General features: G+C 37.5%; 1 protein-coding gene and 1 non-coding gene across 4 annotated transcripts in view; both read right to left on the reverse strand.

Annotated features, from left to right (window-relative positions):
* Nucleotides 1-22,408, reverse strand: part of PPM1E (protein phosphatase, Mg2+/Mn2+ dependent 1E) — a 162,829-nt gene that overhangs the window by 57,341 nt on the left and 83,080 nt on the right. The gene's annotated exons all lie outside the window — the stretch shown is intronic.
* Nucleotides 3,946-4,052, reverse strand: LOC115866410 (U6 spliceosomal RNA). Its single transcript, XR_004044647.2, has one exon. It is a non-coding gene; the product is annotated as a U6 spliceosomal RNA (small nuclear RNA).

The following is a 22,408-nucleotide window of genomic DNA, read 5'->3' on the forward strand; positions in this document are numbered from 1 at the left end:
GCCATGTCTCCATCCCCAAATGAGGCTACTCACAATAAATCTTCTTACTCCTAAAAAGCTTCTAATCAGTTTAAAACAAATATATACAGACCATCAACAGTCATCAGAAATGTAAGGAAATCATGAAAGATTAAAATCAGATATCAAAAGAGATATTTGATACTTAAAACATAATTGCTGAAATAAGGCATAAAACAGAGGTTGTGAAAATCCTCAGGAAAGTAGAACTAAATATGAAATGGAAAAGTGAAAGAAAAGATAGTTAAAGAACCAATCTAGGGAGATTACTTTTGACTAACAGGAGTTCCAGGAAAAGAGGACAAAGAAAAGAGATGGAAGAAAATAATAACAAATACTTATCAAAGGCAGAGTATATGTGCTAGGCATTGCTCTAAGTGCTTTAAGTAAATTAATTTTAATTAACTAATTAATTCTCCAGTCAGCCTATGAAGTAGGTATTATTATTGTCCCCATTTTATAGATGAGGAAAATTAGGAATGTAGAAGTTAATCTAATAGCTAGTAAGTATCAGAGCCAGAGTTCAAACCGCAGCAGTCTGGTGCCATGACTCACACTCTCAGCAACTATGTACTGCTGCCTCTCTACCAAAGAAATCATATTAAGAGGGCAGGCTAAGACGGCAGACTGAACGTGAACATTCAATTTACTCCCTCCAGAAACTCCACTAAAACACCAGTACGGGGAATTTTTTAAAATACATAATCCCAAAGAGTGAGAAGGCAAAGAGAAAAAGAAAACAACAACAACAGATTTTGGAACACCAGAAAGTAGATGATAGAGTGGTAACTGATTTAGCAGATGAAAGCCAAGTCTAAAACCAACAGTGAGGAAAGCTGAGAACAAACTCAATATATACCACAGAATCCTCTAAACAAACAAGAACTGGCAACACTTAGGTACCTGTAGAACTGCAGGTAAGTGGGGAGTGAGATGGATAAAATAAGAACTGGGTGAAAACGGTTTAAGAAGCTGTTAGATCCCTAGGTCCCCTCTCTCTGTTCTACATGCCTAGGTGACTGCCTCTCCCTAGTTCCCTAATCCTGGCAGAAGTCTGCCACTTATCCCCTGGAGAGGGTAAAACAGGGATTCTTGATTAGGGGACACCAGGCAGTTAAGGGAATAAGTACCATAGTGAAAAACAAAGGGATTAAATGACTTCATGCATAAGTAAATGCTGAATTCTAAGATTAGTGGTCCTCTTCCTCCATTCTATTTAGCCAGACAAATTAGAAAACTTTTTTTTATGAATCTGGGTTAGGGTCAGAAGATTCCCTAACAAATGACGCAACCAGGTTATACTAGAATGAAACTCAAAACTCCTATTCTTGTGCTTAGGCCTCCCAATCTTAAGAACAGCCAGCTGAGGGACGTCCCTGGTGGTCCAGTGGTTAAGACTCCACGCTCCCAACGCATGGGGCCCAGGTTCGATCCCTGGTCAGGGAACTAGATCCCACATGCATGCTGCAACTAAGAGTTCACATGCCACAACTAAGGAGCTGGCCTGCCACAACTAAGGAGCCCGCCTGCCGCAACCAAGACCTGGCACAACCAAATAAATAAATAAATATTTTTTAAAAAAAGAACAGCCAGCTGAGATGACAAGATAACCTAAAGGAAGTCTATATATGGAAGACAGAGACCAAAATCAATAAGAGAATACAAAGCAATTAGGTAGAAAGAAATCATGCAAAGAAAATTTTAAGGAAAAAAATATTTCCAAGAGATACTTAAAACAAATTAAACTTTAAGAGAAATATAAAAAGAGGAAGGAACACTTCTAAACTAATTTTATGAGGCCAGCATTGCCCTGATACCAAAGCCAGACAAGGACACCACAAGAAAAGAAAATTACAGGCCAGTATCCCTGATGCACATGGATGTAAAAATCCTCAACAAAATATTAGCAAACCAAATTCAACAATACATTAAAAGGATTACACATAATAATCAAGTGGGATTTAATCCAGGGATTTAAGGATGGCTCAACATCTACAAATCAATCAATATGATACATCACATTAACATAATGAAGGATAAAAATATCATCTTAATAGACGCAGAGAAAGCATTTGACAAAATTCAACATCCATTTGCGATTAAAAAAAAAAAAACCTCTCAACAAAGTAGGTATAGAGGGGATATACTCAACATAATAAAGGCCATATATGACAAGCCCACAGCTAACATCATCCAGATTAGAGAAGAATAAGTGAAATTATTTGTTTGCATATGACATCCTCTTATATGTAGAAAACCCTAAAGACTTATTTAAAAACTGTTAGAATAAACAAATTCAGTAAAGTTGCAGGATACAAAATCAATATGCAAAAACTTGGTTGCATTTTTATACCCTAACAGCAAACTATCAGAAAGAGAAACTAAGAAAGCATGCTACAAACTACAAATACACCTACTACTGTATGAATAGCATTTTGAGTGCTTCTTAAGGGCAAAAATGAAACTTGAAGCAAAATAAAATCTCGTGTTCATCATGCAGTTTAAAAAAATGTACCATCCCAACAACAGAAAAACATAAACTCTTAATCCACTGAAGCGATATATACTCATATGTATTCCATGGAGTAATTCTCTTCAGACGAGGTATTTGTAAAATCTCTCTCATTACTGACAGTGCTGATGTGCTGACATCCTCAGGATGTTTCACTGAGATTCAAACTCACTGTATCCCATCTCCGGAGTCTCTTCTTTGATAAGCTGCATTTCCCCCCTTTTGTATTATCCATGATGTTAGTAAGGTTAGAACTAAAACAGACTTAATTACAGTACATTTCAAATAAGTTACTGAATATAGTTCTTTGTTCAGTCAACTCAACTTTGTTCAGTGATTGCCCATGAAAATTACAGGAGTGTTTAAAAACAAGATGAATAGGAGTCTTTTAAATTATGTCTGGGACCAAAGCTTTTCTTACATGGGAATTTATGAGATAACTTATATTTGGAGAATTGATTACAATTTTAGGAAAGTGAACTTTGTTCTGCCATATGGGTCTCAAAATGGCAATACCTGAAACACTGAGATTTACAAGTACAGTATGGAGTCCCCCCTTATCTACGTGGGATGTGTTCCAAGACCCCCCAGCGGATGCCTAAAACCATGAATAGTAGTGAACTCTAGATATACTATGCTTTTTCCTATACATACACACCTAGGATAAAGTTTAATTTATAAATTAGGCACAGTAAGAGATTAACAACAACTAATAATAAAATAGAGCAATAATAATATACTGTAATAAAAGTTATGTGAATGTGGTCTCTCTCTCAAAATATTGTACAAATTTAATGCCTTTTCCATCTTAACTAAGCATTGAATCAAGCACTGTGGCCGTAAAACTAGCATGAATTTGTTTATCTCGCAAAGTAAAACTGAGGATAAGGGGGACCACTGTGTATATTGTACCTGTTCGTTTTTTTTTTAACATCTTTATTGGAGTATAATTGCTTTACAATGGTGTGTTAGTTTCTGCTTTATAACAAAGTAAATCAGTTATACATATACATGTTCCCATATCTCTTCCTTCTTGTGTCTCCCTCCCTCCCACCCTCCCTATCCCACCCCTCTAGGTGGCCACAAACCACCTAGCTGCTCTCCCTGTGCTATGCAGCTACTTCCCACTAGCTATCTATTTTACCTTTGGTAGTGTATATATGTCCATGCCACTCTCTCACTTTGTCCCAGCTTACCCTTCCCCCTCCCCATATCCTCAAGTCCATTCTCTAGTAGGTCTGTGTCTTTATTCCTGTCTTACCCCTAGGTTCTTCATGACATTTTTTTCCCTTAAATTCCATATATACGTGTTAGCATACGGTATTTGTTTTTCTCTTTCTGACTTACTTCACTCTGTATGACAGACTCTAGGTCCACCCACCTCACTACAAACAACTCAATTCCGTTACTTTTTAAAAAATACGGAACACTTCACGAATTTGCGTGTCATCCTTGCGCAGGGGCCATGCTAATCTTCTCTGTATCGTTCCAATTTTAGTATATGTGCTGCCGAAGCGAGCACTGCCTGTTCATTTTGAAACAAAGAATTGCTTCTATAAGAGCCAAGCAAAGAAAGATCAAAGTAAATTTATGAGACCTAACTACAGGTTCAGCCAAGATCAAGAGAGGATATCCTTTGACTCACTTTTGTCCACATTCCTCAAGGCATCAATTTAAACCTTACTTTCTTTCATAAGGTTCTTTTCTCCAAACCTTTTCTTTCCTAGTTGCCTGCTGCTAATTAGACAAATTGATACTGATACAAAGAGCGTATATTATGTAACATATAATACAGAGCTACTTGGTTATAGAGCTACTTGGTAGAAAATGTTGTTTCTCAAGTTCATTATGCTATATTAATTTACTAATCTAAAAGAAATCTGTAGAGCAGTCTTTCAGACCTTCTGTTTTTACATTTATAATTAGCTAAGTAGACAGAAGTTCTATTGTTTTTAGAAATAATAATTTTATGAGTTAAGCACATCAAATTCACGACAGGTTGCCTCTCATGGAAAGAGACAGAAATGAGACAAAGATGGGGTGGGGAGAGGACAAAGGGTAATTTAGCTTTATATAGTCATGTTTTGTTACTTTTATTTAAAATTTTTAAATATTGTAATTTCTCAGAATAAAAATTTTAAAAAACTGTGTAGGAACTCATATATACTCCTCATCACAGCCAACCAATCTCCTTTCTATAGGCTGTATAGGAAATCACAATGTGCAGAGTTTCCAACGGGGAAAGGCCAGTTACTTTCTCCCACACATCTTTAAAGTCCCAATTATCCAATAAGTCACTGAGAAAGTACCCAAACGCTCTCTGAGGTAGTCCAAACCAGATTCTCACTAACTTCTCAAAAGACCCACATAGGCACATATTATTATTGTTAACTGGTATCTCTGAGGTCCAGAATCCACTTCTACCTGAGTAATGACATCTTCATATAGACATCTTACAGCATGAACACTCTGGCATAATTCATCTTATATTCTCAGACATGAAATATTATTTTCATCTGGGGAGATTTCTATAACTATTAGAATCTTGATAGAACTCTCAAAGCTACAAGAATATAATCAGTGATAAAATCATAAAACATTAAGTCTATTTGTTCTTCAGTAGTGAGAGACTGATTATACAAATAGACAACGACCAGATCATATACAACTCTGACACACAGTCTCTTTGGAGGGCAAACAACCTGGGAAGTCAAATCACAATCTCTGCAGCAATCACTTCAGAAGTTAGGATTTGGTCAATGACTGCCAGCTTCCTTTTTTTTTTTTTCCCCCTCCACAGCCCACCACACACTTTCAACTCAGCACCAACCAGAGGACAGATATGCTTCCCAAACCAATTACCTAAGATGATTGGCTTCTAGTTAGCATTTCAGCTTCCCCACGCAAAACAGTCTCCAATCAGCGTATCTTTTCTCTTTTTCACCATAAAACTTGCCCACTCCCATGTGAATCTGCCAAATGCAAGTGATGGTGGTAATTTTCTTGTTACCAATTGTTATTCAATTTCTTTGAATTTATAGCCTGTTTGTTCTCATTCTGGGTGGTCTTTATTTCCACAGTAGTGCAAAAATCATGCAAAAAGAAAACTAACATTATGAGCATTTTATTCTAATCCGGTTAAGATCACACTTCAATCTGGCTGTTAGCTATTGTTCTGTTTGCCAATCAGCTCACCAGAAACAATTTATCTCTTTTGATAAATGGTCTTTCATCACTTGAAAGACAAATCTGGAATTCTACTTCAATATTTGATGTTTCAGACTCACATTGGTACAGTTTGTTTCTTGAGAACTGTGATCACTTGAAAATAATAACCTAAGAAAAGACTGTGCTATATTTTAGAAAAACAATAATGCTGGTGGTATAACTTAGAACTAAATAGTGCAGTAAAATATCTGCTGTCAGTCTGTGAATATATCTGCAGAAAATATCAGAGGGTGATTCCTAAATTTTGTTGATATTGAAATGGTAAATCAGAGCAACCTACAAAGAGTTATGAAAATTTACCTGTAGTAAATTGAAGTTGTTTTGGGTAAATCGTGAGTTTATAGCTACAATGGCATAACTAATGTGAGTAGAAATTTTAATGACTTTATAAAAAAAAGGTTAAGAATGAAAAATCAAGAGCATTATATTTTCAATCACATCTCTGAGATTTGGTAATAATGTAATTACTTAAGGAAGTAAAACAAAACTCCAAAATGTTCTCAGTTCTTTGTGTGATATTATATACCTGAAAAAAAATTTCAAAATATTTGTTAGAGGAATGAAGTATAATATGTAGGAAGTAGTGTTTATAGTAAACATATTGAACTTTTACCGTAAATTATTTGCTATGATAGAGGAGCTTCCACAAATTATTAGAACAGAAGTTTTATCAAATGTTTTTTTAAACCACAAGTGGCCAGAGAATTGAATAATTTACTGACTTCAATTTTTATTTATCTTTTTTAAACTTCTATTATGTGCTATTCCAGGAAGTTGTTCTAAAGAGCTTCGGAGTAGAACTCTAGGCTTTCTCCTATATAGTTTACAATTTGAATTTTAATGTCATTTATTTTGAGAAAATATTCCTATATTGTTAAAAAAATAATAGCCCCTTCAGAAATAAGTTCATCTGAAATTCCATTACTAACTCTTAAGAGCAGAGTAATCTGAATAAGCATTTCTACTAAATATTTCTACTAAGATTCACTGCCCTATCTGACAAACCCATTTCTTTCAGTTGCATTCATTATCTTGATAGCTTCGTCTAAGTGTTGAATATTGCTGAACAAAAGACCACAGCCTCAACTGTAGGACAGTAGTAGCTCCAATTAGGAGACAAAAGATTGATTTATGGTTCACATTTGAAAGGAGTGTTGTTATTCCAGAAGATGATCTCTGTATTATATGAAGTGATATACCATTTTAAAGAACTAATCCCATTTGGTTGAAAATCGTGAACCATGACCTGAATTATAGAGGAATAAATCTGTAAAATAAATCTAGTTGCTAGGCTGCTATATGCTACCATTGGGTCCTTCCTGAAAATGCTAATTAATGATGACTACCAGAACATACCCAGATATGTACTGTCAGAAAATTCTAGTAAATTCCTATTTCGTCACACAATTCTCCTATATGATTGGCTATACTAAGACTGGGCATTCATACATAGACAAAGTCTATCATAATGGGCAAAGTGACCACGTCATTCCTTGAACGCATAACTAACTTATAGTCTACCTCCGCATCCACAGTTCTTCCATATCTGAGGTTCCACATCCAAGGATTCAACCAACCCATGGATCGTGTAGCACTGTACTATTTACTATTGAAAAAAATCTGTATATAAGTGGACCCATGCAGTCCAAACAGGTTTTGTTCAAGGATCAACTGTACAGGCATACCTTGGAGATACTGCAGCTTCGGTTTCAGACCACTATAATAAAATGAATATCACAATAAAGTGAGTCACACAAATTTTTTCATTTCTAAGTGCATATGAAAGTTATGTTTACACTATACTGTACAGTCTACTAAGTATGCAATAGCCTTATATCTAAAAGATCCATGTACCTACCTAAATTAAACAACATTTTTTTGCTAAAGAATGCTAACCGTCATCTGAGCCTTCAGCAAGTCATAATCTTTTTGCTGGCAGAGGGTCCTGCCTCCACGTTAGTGGCTGCTGACTGATCAGGGCGGTTGTTGCTGAAGGCTGTGGGGCAGGGCGGGCGTGGCAATTTCTTAAAATAAGACAACAATGAAGTTTTCTGCACTGATTGACTCATCCTTTCGTGAATGATTTCTCTGTAGCATACAATGCTGCTTGACAGCATTTTACCCACAGAACTTCTTTCAAATGTGGAGTCAATCCTCTCAAACCCTGACACTGCTTTATCAACTAAGTTTATGTAATATTCTAAATCCTTTGTTGTCATTTCAACAGTCTTCACAACATCATCACCAGGAGTAGAGTCCATCTCAAGAAATCACTTTCATTGCTCATCCATAAGAAGCAACTCCTCATCTGTTAAAGTTTTATCATGATAGCAGCAATTCAGTCACATCTTCAGGATCCACTTCTAATTCTGGTTCTCTTGCTATTTCCTGCAGAGAAATTCATTTCTAGTTTTTGATTTAAAGTGAGAGACATGTAACTCTTCCTTTCACTTGAACACTTAGAGGCCACTGTATGGTTAATAATTGGCTGAACTTCAATATTGTCTCAGGGAATAGGGAGGACTGAGGAGAGGGAAAGAGGTGGGGGAATGGCCTGTTGCTGAAGCAGTCAGAACACACACATTTATTGATTAAGTTTGCCATCTTATATGAGCACAGTTCATGACGCCCCCAAACTATTACAACAGTAACATCAAAGATTTACTGATCACAGATCACCACAAAAAATACAAGGAAAAAGTTTGAAATATTGTAAGAATTACCAAAATGTGCCAAAGAGACATGAAGTGAGCATATGCTGTTGGAAAAATGGCACTGATGGACTTGCTCAATGTGCAGTTGCCACGAAACTTCAATTTGTAAAAAATGGAGCATCTGCAAAGTACAACAAAGCTAAGGACAATAAAATGAGCTATGCATGTATGAGAAGCCAGTCTAATAATCTAATGAAAAATGATAACATCCAATAATACTTGAATAAAAGATTATCAGCAGAAATATTTAACTTAAAAAATTTAACCTTTAAATACCATTGGTCTTAGTTCAAACCAAATTGTCTGTAGGATCATGTGATATGCCAGTTAGTATGTTTTTCTTATTCAGGTGCAAATATCACAAAAATCACATTTTTGCAAATGTCCAATATTCCAAAGATTGACTGCTGATGTCTTTTTTTCACTGAATCCTTATAAAATATACTGCCTCTATAAAAGACTCTAGGTAGAAATAAGAATCAACAGTGAAATAAATTCCATTAACACATTTTTATGGAAATAAGTTTAATGACAGCCTTCAAAAGCCCCATGTGGAGAGGTGATCAACTATCTTTTAAAGCCCACACTGGGGGGCTTCCCTAGTGACGCAGTGGTTAAGAATCCAATGCAGGGGACACTGGTTTGAGCCCTGGTCTGGGAGGATCCCACATGCCGCGGAGCAACTAAGCCCATGCACCACAACTACTGAGCCTGAGCTCTAGAGCCCATGAGCCACAACTACTGAAGCCACGTGCCACAACTACTGAAGCCTGCGTGCCTAGAGCCTGTGCTTCACAATAAGAGAAGCCACTGCAATGAGAAACCCGCGCACCGCAATTAAGAATAGCCCCCGCTCGCTGCAACTAGAGAAAGCCCGGGCACAGCAACGAAGACCCAACACAGCCAAAAATAAATAAATAAATAAAATAAATTTTAAAAACTATGTATTTCTGGGCTTCCCTGGTGGCGCAGTGGTTGAAAGTCCGCCTGCCGATGCAGGGGACGTGGGTTCGTGCCCCGGTCTGGGAGGATCCCACATGCCGTGGAGCGGCTAGGCCCGTGAGCCATGGCCGCTGAGCCTGTGCGTCCAGAGCCTGTGCTCCGCAACACGAGAGGCCACAACAGTGAGAGGCCCGCGTACCGAAAAAAAAAAAAAAAAATTGTATTTCTTTTCAAACTAAATAAGACACTGAAGGATATATTATATAGGCCAGCACTCATACAATGTTTATTTACATTTTTCTTCATAGTTTTTAATCTCAACTGAAAAATTATACCTGACATCACTGTTTTAATCTATAAACATTACACTCTCATCTTTATTAAAACACTTTACTTTCTTCCTTTTAAAGTTATCCTTATCATTCATGTCCATATACCCATTTGTAATATAAATTACAATTACCTGTAATTCATTTTATACCAGAAATCTTGGTAACTTTTATTTTTTGTGACCACGTCACACATCTTGTGGGATCTTAGTTCCCCAACTAGTGTTCGTACCTGGGTCCCCTGCAGTGGAAGTGTGGAATCCAAACCACTGGACAGCCAGGGAATTCCCAGTAACTTTTTAAATCATATTAGAAAATCTTCACAATAAATTCAGATAATAATCCAGTACATTTGTAAATATGGATCGTTTGTTTTTAATCTCTAAAATGAGTAAAATTCTCTTATATCTCAGGACGTATATAAGGTAAAATAATATTGGAACACACTTCTCAAAAAGTAGTATTTAATTCTTATGGAATGAATCCCCCAAATAATGCATCTCCACATTCAGCCGTAATATGGTATACAGAAACACATGAAAATGCTGTGACAGAAACTACAGTGATTTGCCTAAAACAAATACTTGCAAAACAAACCCTGCCCCTTCCTTTGAAGGTCTAACATTTGTTTAAATTGTATGCTTGGGGCTCTTAGTTATGACTAATCACTTCATACATACCATTTTCCCTATGATCTTCTTTGTTCCACAGGACTATCTTTTAGTTAATCAAAAAATATTTTTACAGTTATAGATTTAAAGACAAACTGGGCATAAAGCAGAGTTTATCATCACCCCCCCACACACACATACACACAGTTTCCCCTATTATTACATTAGTATGGTACATTTCTTACAATTTATGAACTAATATTGAAACGTTATTAAGCAGTCCATGGCTTATTTGGATTTCCTTAGTTTTCACATAATGGCCTCTTTCTGTTCCAGTATCCCATTTACGATACCACTTACATTTAGTCACCATATCTGTTTAGGCTCCTCTTAGCTCCTTCGTTTCTTTTTAGGATCTTGACAGTTTTGAGTAGTTCTGGTCAGGTAAATTGTAGGCTGCTTCCCTATTAGAATTTTTGTGATGCTTTTCTCATGGTTAGACTGGGATTAAGGACTTTTGTGAAGAAGGTCATAGAGGTTAAGTACCATTTTCATCACATCATATCAAAGGTACATACTATTTATAATGATTTATGACTACTGATGTTGACCTTGATCATCTGGCTGAAGTAGTGTTCATCAGATTTCTCCCATAAAGTTACTCTCTGTGTCTCCCTGTTCCCACTTTCCACACTGTATTCTTTGGAATGAAGTCACTGTACACAGCCCATACTTAAGGAGTGGGGAGTTATGCTCCCCTGCATAATTTGGTATTATTCTGTATGAAGAGATTTGTCTCTTCATCTCCATTTATTAATTTACCCAATTATTCATTTATATCAGTACAGACTCACAGATATTTATTTTAAACTGTACTATATTATTTTTTGTTGTTCAAATGTTTCCAGGCTTGCCCATCAAGAGCGCTTTCAGTTTGTTCCTAATGCTTTTTTTTTTAAAAGCCCTTAAATGCTTCAAAAATTTAAAGCATACCCCCACTAATGGGGGGTATTTGTTTTTTTTTAAGCCCTTCCTTACTTTCTGCCACTACAAGATGCTCCAGGCTGATACTGTATATTTTTTGCTCCAATCCTTGAAACACAGACACACAACACACAGAGACATATACACACATGGGGAGAATGACATGTAATGATGGAAGAAGACTGAAGTGCTCCAAGGATTGCTGGCACACCACCAGAAGCTAGGCATAGGCAAGAAAGGATTCTCCTCTACAGGTCTAGAGCAGCCCCTTAATTTTGACGTCTACTCTCCAGAAGTGTGGAAGAATAAATTTCTGTTGTTTTGAGCCAAACAGTTCATGGTACTTTGTCATGGAAGCCCTAGGAAACTAGTATATTCACCCGAACTTTGCCCCTGCCCTATATGATTTTCCCCACACAGTAAATGGTACCACATTCACCCAGCTGCTCAAGTCGCTCCCACAAACCTGGGAGTTCTTGATTCTGCTCTTTCTCTCATCCCTACATCTAATTTATCAGGAACTTTTGTTGATTCTATCCCCCAAATATACCCTGAATCCATCCACTTCCATCTCCTCGGCTACCACCAAAGTCCAATGACTATTATTCCTAGCCTACGCAAACTACTGCAACAGCCTCTCAATTGGCCTCCCTACTTCAATTCTTACCCTTTTCCAGTCCTTTCTCCACATAGCAGCCAGAGTTATCTTCTTAAAATGTAAATATGGGGCTTCCCTGGTGGCGCAGTGGTTGAGAGTCCGCCTGCCGATGCCGGGGACACGGGTTTGTCCCCCGGTCCAGGAAGATCCCGCATGCCGCGGAGCGGCTGGGCCCATGAGCCATGGCCGCTGAGCCTGCGCGTCCGGAGCCTGTGCTCCGCAATGGGAAAGGCCACAACAGTGAGAGGCCCGCGTACCGCAAAAAAAAAAAAAAAAAAAAAAGTAAATATGATCATGTACTTCTTTGCTTAAGAAAAAAATTCAAACTCCCTATAGGAGTCACAAAGGCCCTATGAGGGTCTGACTTGACTCCCGCCTAACTTTTCCAACTTTATATCTGGTTACCCTCTTCCTCATCCACAAAGCTTCAGCCATCATGGTGGCTCTCAACTGCCTCATGGCTTTTACCCTTCTGTCTGGACTCTTCATGTGGTTAGATCTTTCTTCATGTGGTTAGATCTTTCTCAACTCCTTCAAGTCTAATCTTAAATATTTAATACATATATATTTTTGAGATGAATATACGATGAGAATGAGTTCCTTGGTAAATGCAGTTATAGAAACTGTCACTCAGGAAAGAAAAAATATTATTTCCTACCAGTATTCAAATTAAGAAAGTGTTAAATAAAGTCACTAATATAATGCAGGTAATTTATTGGTGTTTATATTATATACAAGATCTCTATTAGGTCAGGAGGGAAGGATACTAATATAGAATCTAAACAAATACTGTACCCTTATAGACTTGGAAAATAGTGGGTCAACTCTTGTTTTCAGAGACAATGCCCTTATTTGGGCAGAATTAAAGATATCTGGCCCGGAAAATTTTCCCTACTGACAAGAAAAACATTCTTACCTCATTCCTCTTTAGAATTTACTCAATGCCTATAGCCTTTGCTCTAGAATAGAACAAATTAACAATGTATCAGGTATTAACACCATACAGACACAAACTTAATTTTATATTTCAATTGCCTTATTTATCTTCAAAATCCCCTCACTCATAACTTTTCATAGCTGTCTTCCCTAAAGCTAAAAAAATGTATATTCTTCATATATGCCATATTAATCAGGTCTTTCAAACAGAGGGTCTGTTTTATGGGTTGTAAAATCAATCTATGAGTGAACGTTTTTTAAAAATGAATAGAAATATCAGAGTTCATTATTGTATTAAGTTTCATAAAACTTTGATTTCAGGTTGTATTTGTGTGTGTGTGACTGCATGTATGTAGTAAGTCACAATACATCTCTTACTGTGAATTGAAGTTAAAAAAAGATTAAAAGCATTGCTATATATGTCTACCTAAGCAATAATCAGATCATGTCACTCATGTCACTCACATGCCTAAAATTCTTCAGTACCTTCCTAATTCACTTAAAATAAAATCTAACCTTACCATGATCTATAAAGGCCCCATACTGAACTCTGCTTCTCTTTTCAGTGTTATCATATGCCACCTTCCTCTTTACTCACTAATTCCCCAGTAATATCAGTCTCCTTTCAGGTCCTCAAACATGACAAGCTATATTGTCCTCAGATCTTTGCATATGTTCTTTTCTCCTTTGTTATATTATCTGTAAAAAATACTTTAAAATACTTTAGTATACAGTGAGATGGTTTGTTTAAATCTCTTCTGTTTCTCAATAAGGTTAGGGGTGAGATGGGATGGTAACAGGTGAGGTGGCATGCTCCCACAAGGAATACTAGAAAGGTCTGTGTGGAGGGGTAGCTTTTGTTACTACAACATAACCTGGGGGTGAGGGTGGGGCTGCCACTGGCATTTGTGGGCAGGATTCAGGGATGCTAAATATCCTGTAACACGTAAGATACCCTGCCTCATGAAAAACTGTCCTGCTCAAAATACCAAAAGAACATTCTCCTCACCACCCGTCCCCATTATGACAAACAGCATCCCTAATCTAAGGGCAGTTAGTTAATATTTGAATCACCATAATTCAGGAATATCCATTCCAAGGTATCTGAATTACGTACATACATGCACACACACATAAATAACAAAAGCAAAAAATCCTACCCTCTAAATTTTAGAGTTTGGTCTACTCACATTTAATGCAATTACCAATATGGTTGGATTTACGTCTGTTATTTTGCTGTTTTCTGTACGTCTTACAGCTTTTTAGTTTCTCTATTCTTCTTTTACTGCCTTCTTTTATGTTAGACAATTTTGGGGGGTACAATTTTAATTTCTCTTATTTTTAAACTATAATTTTGGATTACATTCTAGTATATTTCTCTTAATTGGTTGCTCTAAAGATTAAACTACGTATCTTATCACAATCTACTTAATGCTAATACTAATTCCGGTAAAATACAGGAACTTGGCTATAATATAGCTCCATTTTCTTCTCCTTCTTTTGTCCTAGTATTGTTATATATACAATACTTCTATCCATTATAAGCCCAACAAACAGTATTATAATTATTGCTTTATACAATCTTTTTTTAAAAAATATTTATTTATTTATTGGTTATATTGGGTCTTAGTTGTGGCACACAGGATCTTTCGTTGTGGCACTCAGGCTTCTCTCTAGTTGTAGCACGTGGGCTCCAGAGCTCATGGGCTCTGTAGTTGTGGCACACAGGCTCTCTAGTTGTGGCGTGAGGGCTTAGTTGCCCCGTGGCATGTGGGATCTTAGTGCTCCAACCAGAGACTGATCCAACGTCCCCTGCATTGCAAGACAGATTCTGAACCACTGGACTACCAGGGAAGGCCCAACAATCTTATATTTTGAAAAGCTACTACTAAAATTAAAGAAAAAAATGTTTATACTATCTTTTACATTTACCCAAATGGTTACCATTTCTGGTGTTCTTATTCCTGTGTATTTGAGTTATTGTCTGGTGTCATTTCCCTTTATCCTGAAGTACTTCTTTTGGTATATCTTGTAATTTTCTCAGTATTTATCTAGGAATGTCTCTATTTCACCCTCACAGTACTGCTGAATATGGAAATCTTTATTGACAATGTTTTTACCCCCCAGCATTCCACTGCCTTCTGGCCTCCACTGAAACAGTTATACAATTTGTTTCCTTTTACACAATGAATCATTTTTCTCTTGCTGCTTTCAAGATTTTCTCTTTGCCTTTGGTTCTCTCAGTAGTTTGATTATGACTATGATGTATCTAGGCGTGGTTCTCTTTGTGCTTATCTTTTTGGGTCTTGGGTGTTTACTGACCTCCTTAGATCTGCAGATTAATGTTTTTCCATCAAATTTAGAAAGTTTTCAGCCATTATAAGTTCAAATACTTATTTTGCCTCTTTCTCTTCTCTCCTTCTGGAACTCCTCTTACACTTAGAGGGGTACACATTTGTCTCTAAGGTTCTGTTCATTTTCCTTCAGTCTCTTGTTCTCTGTTCTACAGATTGGATACTTTCTCTTGATCTATATTTCAATCCACGAACTCATTCTTCTGCCATCTCAAACCTTCTGTTACCCATCTACTGAATTTTTATTTCAGTATTTTACTTTCCAAATCTAGAATTTCCATCTAGTTCTTTTAGTTTCTATTTGTTTACAGATTTAATTACTTGAACGTATTTATAATACCTGTTTTAAAATCTTTTAACTGCTAAATACAACATCCAAGCACACTCAGAGTTAATTTCTAATGGCTGCTTTTTCTCCTGAGTATGGCTCATAATTTCTCGTTGAAAATTGGAAATTTTTTACATCTTTATTGGAGTATAACTGCTTTACAATGGTGTGTTTCTGCTTTATAACAAAGTGAATCAGCTATACATATACATATATCCCCGAATCTCCTCCCTCTTGCGTCTGCCTCCCTCCCACCCTCCCTATCCCACCCCTCTAGGTGGTCACAAAGCACTGAGCTGATCTCCCTGTGCTATGTGGCTGCTTCCCACTAGCTATCTATTTTACATTGGCAGTGTATATGTGTCCATGCTACTCTCTCACTTTGTCCCAGCTTACCCTTCCCCCTTCCCGTGTTCTCAAGTCCATTCTCTACGTCTGCATCCTTATTCCTGTCCTGCCCATAGGTTCTTCATGACCTTTTTTTTTTTTTAGATTCCATATATACGTGTTAGCATACGCTATTCCTTTTCCTCTTTCTGACTTACTACCTCTGTATGACAGACTCTAAGTCCATCCACCTCACTACAAATAACTCAATTTCATTTCTTTTTATGGCCGAGTAACATTCCATTGTATATATGTGCCACATCTTCTTTATCCATTCATCTGTTGATGGACACTTAGGTTGCTTCCATGTCCTGGCTATTGTAAACAGAGCTGCAATGAAAACTGTGGTACATGACTCTTTTTGAATTATGGTTTTCTCAGGGTATATGCCCAGCAGTGGGATTGCTGGGTCGTATGGTAGTTCTATTTTTAGTTTTTTAAGGAATCTCCATACTGTTCTCCATAGTTGCTGCATCAATTTACATTCCCACCAACAGTGTAAGAGGGTTCCCTTTTCTCCACACCCTCTCCAGCATTTATTGTTTGTAGATTTTTTGATGATGGCTATTCTGACTGCTGTGAGGTGATATCTCATTTTAGTTTTGATTTGCATTTCTCTAATGATTAGTGATGCTGAACATCCTTTCATGTGTTTATTGGCAACCTGTATATCTTCTTTGGAGAAATGTCTATTTAAGTCTTCTGCCCATTATTGGATTGGGTTGTTTTTTTGATATTGAGCTGCATGAGCTGCTTATAAATTTTGGAGATTAAACCTTTGTCAGTTGCTTCATTAGCAAATATTTTCTCCCATTCTGAGGGTTGTCTTTTCATCTTGCTTATGGTTTCCTTTGCTGTGCAAAAGCTTTGAAGTTTCATTAGGTCCCATTTGTTTATTTTCTTTTTATTTCCATTTCTCTACGAGGTGGGTCAAAAAGGATCTTTGCTGTGATTTATGGCACAGAGTGTTCTGCCTATGTTTTCCTCTAAGAGTTTTATAGTGTCTGACCTTACTCTAGGTCTTAATCCATTGTGAGTTTATTTTTGGGTATGGTATTAGAAAGTGTTCTAATTTCATTCTTTTACATGGAGCTGTCCAGTTTTCCCAGCACCACTTACTGAAGAGGCTGTCTTTTCTCCATTGTATGTTCTTGCCTTTTTAAAAAATAAGGTGACCATATGTGCGTGGGTTTATCTCTGGGCATTCTATCCTGTTCCACTGATTTATATGTCTGTTTCTGTGCCAGTACCATACTGTCTTGATTACTGTGGCTTTGTAGTATAGTCTGAAGTCAGGGAGCCTGATTCCTCCAGCTCTGGTTTTCTTTCTGAAGATTGCTTTGACTATTTGGCTTCTTTTGTGTTTCCATACAAATTGTAAAATTTTTTTGTTCTAGATCTATGAAAAATGCCATTGGTAGTTTGACAGGCATTGCACTGAATCTGTAGATTGCTTTGGGTAGTACAGTCATTTTCACAGTGTTGATTCTTCTAATCCAAGAACACAGTATATCTCTCCATCTGTTTGCAACACCTTTAATTTCTTTCACCAGTGTCTTATAGTTTTCTGCATACAGGTCTTTAGTCTCCTTAGGTAGGTTTATTCCTAGGTATTTTATTCTTTTTATTGCAATGGTAAATGGGAGTATCTCCTTAATTTCTCTTTCAGATTTTTCATCATTAGTGTATAGGAATGCAAGAGATTCCTGTGCATTAATTTTGTATCCTGCTACTTTACCAAATTCATTGATTAGCTCTAACAGATTTCTGGTAGCATCTTCAGGATTCTCTGTGTATATATCATTTCATCTGCAAACAGTGACAGCTTTACTTCTTCTTTTCCAATTTGGATTCCTTTTATTTCTTTTTCATCTCTGATTGCTGTGGCCAGAACTTCCAAAACTATGTTGCGTAACAGTGGTGAGAGTGGACAACCTTGTCTTTTTCCAGATCTTATAGGAAATGGTTTCAGTTTTTCACCATTGAGAATGATGTTGGCTGTGGGCTTGTCATATAGTGCCTTTATTATATTGAGGTAAGTTCCCTCTATGCCTACTTTCTGGAGGGTTTTTATCATAAATGGGTGTTGAATTTTGTCGAAAGCTTTTTTTGCATCTATTGAGATGATCATATGGTTTTTCTCCTTCAATTTGTTAATATGGTGTATCACATTGATTTATTTCTGTACTTTGTAGAATCCTTGCAACCCTGAGATAAACCCCACTTGATCACAGTCTATGATCCTTTTACTGTGCTGTTGGATTCTGTTTGCTAGTATTTTGTTGAGGATTTTTGCATCTATGTTCATCAGTGATATTGGCCTGTACTTTTCTTTCCTTGTGACATCTTTGGTTTTGGTATCAGGGTGATGTTGGCCTCATAGAATGAGTTTGGGAGTGTTCCACCCTCTGCCATATTTTGGAAGAGTTTGAGAAGGATAGGTGTTAGTTCTTCTCTGAATGTTTGAGAGAATTCACCTGTGAAGCCGTCTGGTCCTGGGCTTTTGTTTCTTGGAAAATATTTAATCAGTCTCAATTTCAGTGCTAGTGATTGGTCTGTTTATATTTTCTATTTCTTCCTGGTTCAGTCTTGCAAGGTTGTGCTTTTCTACGAATTTTTCCATTTCTTCCAGGTTGTCCATTTTACTGGCATAGAGTTACTTGAAGTAATCTCTCATGATCCTTTGTATTTCCTCAGTGTCAGTTGTTATTTCTCCTTTTTCATTTCTAATTCTATTGATTTGAGTCTTCTCTCTTTTTTTCTTGATAAGTCTGGATAATGGTTTATCAATTTTGTTTACCTTCTCAAAGAACCAGCTTTTAGTTGTATTGATCTTTCCTATTGTTTCCTTCATTTCTTTTTCATTTATTTCTGATCTGATCTTTACGATTTCTTTCCTTCTGCTAACTTTGGGAGATTTTGTTCTTCTTTCCCTAATTGCTTTAGGTGTAACGTTAGGTTGTTTATTTGAGATGTTTCCTGTTTCTTGAGGTAGGACTGTATTGCTATAAACTTCCCTCTTAGAACTGCTTTTATTGCATCCCATAGGTTTTGGGTCATCATGTTTTCACTGTCATTTGTTTCTAGGTATTTTTTTGATTTCTTCAGTGATCTCTTGGTTATTAAGTAGTGTATTGTTTAGTCTCCATGTGTTTGTATTTTTTAGATTTTTTTTTTTTTTTTTTTTTGCGGTACGCAGGCCTCTCACTGTTGTGGCCTCTCCCGTTGCGCAGCACAGGCTCCGGACGCGCAAGCTCAGCGGCCATGGCTCACGGGCCTAGCCGCTCCGTGGCATGTGGGAATCTTCCCAGACCAGGGCACGAACCCACGTCCCCTGCATCAGCAGGCGGACTCTCAACCACTGCGCCACCAGGGAAGCTCTACAGGTTTTTTCCTGTAATTGATATCCAGTCTCATAGTGTTGTGGTCAGAAAAGATACCTGATATGATTTCAATTTTCTTAAATTTACCAAAGCTTGATTTGTGACCCTAGATATGATCTATCCTGGAGAATGTTCCATGAGCACTAGAGAAGGAAGTGTATTCTGTTGTTTTGGGATGGAATGTCCTATAAATACCTATTAAGTCCATCTTATTCAATGTATCATTTAAAGCTTGTGTTTCCTTATTTATTTTCATTTTGCATGATCTGTCCAATGGTGAAAGTGGGGTGTTAAAGTCCGCTATTGCGATTGTGTTACTGTTGATTTCCCCTTTTATAGCTATTAGCATTTGCCTTATGTATTGAGGTGCTCCTACGTTGGGTGCATAAATATTTACAATTGTTATATCTTCTTCTTGGATTGACCCCTTGATCATTATGTAGTGTCCTTCTTTGTCTCTTGTAATAGTCTTTAATTTAAAGTGGATTTTGTCTGATATGAGAATTGCTACTCCACTCTTCTTTTGATTTCCATTTGCATGGAATATCTTTTTCTTCACTTACATTCAGTCTATATGTGTCCCTAGGTCTGAAGTGGGTCACTTGTAGACAGCATATATATGGATCTTGTTTTTGTATCCATTCAGCCAGTCTGTCTTTTGGTTGGAGCATTTAATCCATTTACGTTTAAGGTAATTATCAATATGTATGTTCCTATTACCATTTTCTTAATTGTTTTGGGTTTGTTACTGTACGTCTTTTCCTTCTCTTGTGTTTCCTGCCTAGATAAGTTCCTTTAGCATTTGTTGTAAAGCTGGTTTGGTGGTGGTGAATTCTCTTAGCTTTTGTTTTTAATTTCTCCGTTGAATCTGAATGAGATCCTTGCTGGGTCGAGTAATCTTGGTTGTAGGTTTTTCCCTTTCATCACTTTGAATATATCCTACGACTCCCTTCTGGCTTGCAGAGCTTCTGCTGAAAAATCAGCTATTAACCTTATGGGGATTCCCTTGTATGTTATTTGTCATTTTTCCTTTGCTGCTTTTAATATTTTTTCCTTGTATTTAATATTTTACAGCTTGATTAGTATGTGCCTTGGCGTGTTTCTCCTTGGATTTATCTTGTATGGGACTCTCTGTGCTTCCTGGACTTGATTATTTCCTTTCCCATATTAGGGAAGTTTTCAACTATTATCCCTTCAAATATTTTCTCAGTCCCTTTCTTTTTCTCGTCTTCTGGGACCCCTATAATTCGCATGTTGGAGCGTTTAATGTTGTCCCAGAGGTCTCTAAGACTGTCCTCAATTCTCTTCATCTTTTTTCTTTATTCTGCTCTGTGGTAGTTATTTCCACTATTTTATCATCCAGGTCACTTATCTGTTCTTCTGCCTCAGTTATTCTGCTATTGATTCCTTCCAGAGAATTTTTAATTTCATTTATTGTGCTGTTCATCGTTTGTTTGCTCTTTAGTTCTTCTAGGTCCTTGTTAAACATTTCCCGTATTTTCTCCATTCTATTTCCAAGATTTTGGATCATCTTTACTATCATTACTCTGAATTCATTTTCAGGTAGACTGCCTACTTCTTCTTCATTTGTTTGGTCTGGTGGGTTTTTACCTTGCTCCTTCATCTGCTGTGTGTTTCTCTGTCTTCTCATTTTGCTTAACTTACTGTGTTTGGGGTCTCCTTTTCGCAGGCTGCAGGTTCGTAGTTCCTGCTGTTTTTGGTATCTGCCCCCAGTGGGTGAGGTTGGTTCAGTGGGTTGTGTTGGCTTCCTGGTGGAGGGGACTGGTGCCTGTGTTGTGGTGGATGAGGCTGGATCTTGTCTTTCTGGTGGGCAGGGCCACGTTTGGTGGTGTGTTTTGGGGTGTCTGTGAATTTATTATGATTTTAGGCAGCCTCTCTGCTAATGGGTGGCCTTGTGTTCCTGTCTTGCTAGTTGTTTGGCATAGGGTGTCCAGCACTGGAGCTTGTTGGTTGTTGAGTGGAGCTGGGTCTTAGCGCTGAGATGGAGATCTCTGGGAAGCTTTTGCAATTTGATATTTCGTGGAACTGGCAGGCCTCTGGTGGGCCAATGTCCTGAACTTGGCTCTCCCACCTCAGAGGCAGAGGCGTGACACCCGGCCAGAGCACCAAGACCCTCAGCCACATGGTTCAGAAGAAAAGGGAGAAAAAAAGAAAGAAAGAAAAAAATAATAATAAAATAAAATAATTAAAATAAATAATTTAAAAAATTATTAAAAATATAAAAAATTGAAAAGTAATAATAAAAAAGAAAGAAAGGAGAGCAACCAAACCAAAAAACAAATCCACCAATGACAACAAGTGCTAAAACCTATACAAAAAGAAAAAAGGACAGACAGAACCCTAGGACCAATGGTAAAAGCAAAGCTATACAGACAAAATCACCCAAGGAAGCATAGACATACACACTCACAAAAAGAGAAAAAGGCAGAAAGGAAGAGAGCAACCAAATCAATAAACAAACCTACCAATAAAAATAAACTCTAAATGCTAAACTGAGATAAACATAAAACCAGAAACAAATGAGATGCAGAAAGCAAACCCCAAGTCTACAGGTGCCCCCAAAGTCCACCTCCTTAATTTGGGATGATTTGTTGTCTATTCAGGTATTCCACAGATGTAGGGTACATCAAGTTGATTGTGAGGATTTAATCCGCTGCTTCTGAGGCTGCTGGGAGATTTCCCTTTCTCTTCTTTGTTCGCACAGCTCCTGGGGTTCAGCTTTGGATTTGGCCCCGCCTCTGTGTGTAGGTCGCCTGAGGGTGTCTGTTCTTTGCTCAGACAGGATGGGGCTAAAGGAGAGGCTGATTAGGGTTCACTCAGGCCGGAGTGGAGGAGGGAGGGGTATGGAATGTGGGGCGAGCCTGCAGGCAGCAGAAGTCGGCATGACGTTGCAACAGCCTGAGGCATGTCATATCTTCTCCCATGCAAGGGGTCCCTGGATCACGGGAGCCTGGAAGTGGTGGGCTGCACAGGCTCCCAGGAGGGAGGTGTGGATGGTGACCT

Source organism: Globicephala melas, chromosome 20 (assembly GCF_963455315.2).
Source record: "Globicephala melas chromosome 20, mGloMel1.2, whole genome shotgun sequence".
In the NCBI taxonomy this organism is placed as follows: Eukaryota; Metazoa; Chordata; class Mammalia; order Artiodactyla; family Delphinidae; genus Globicephala; species Globicephala melas.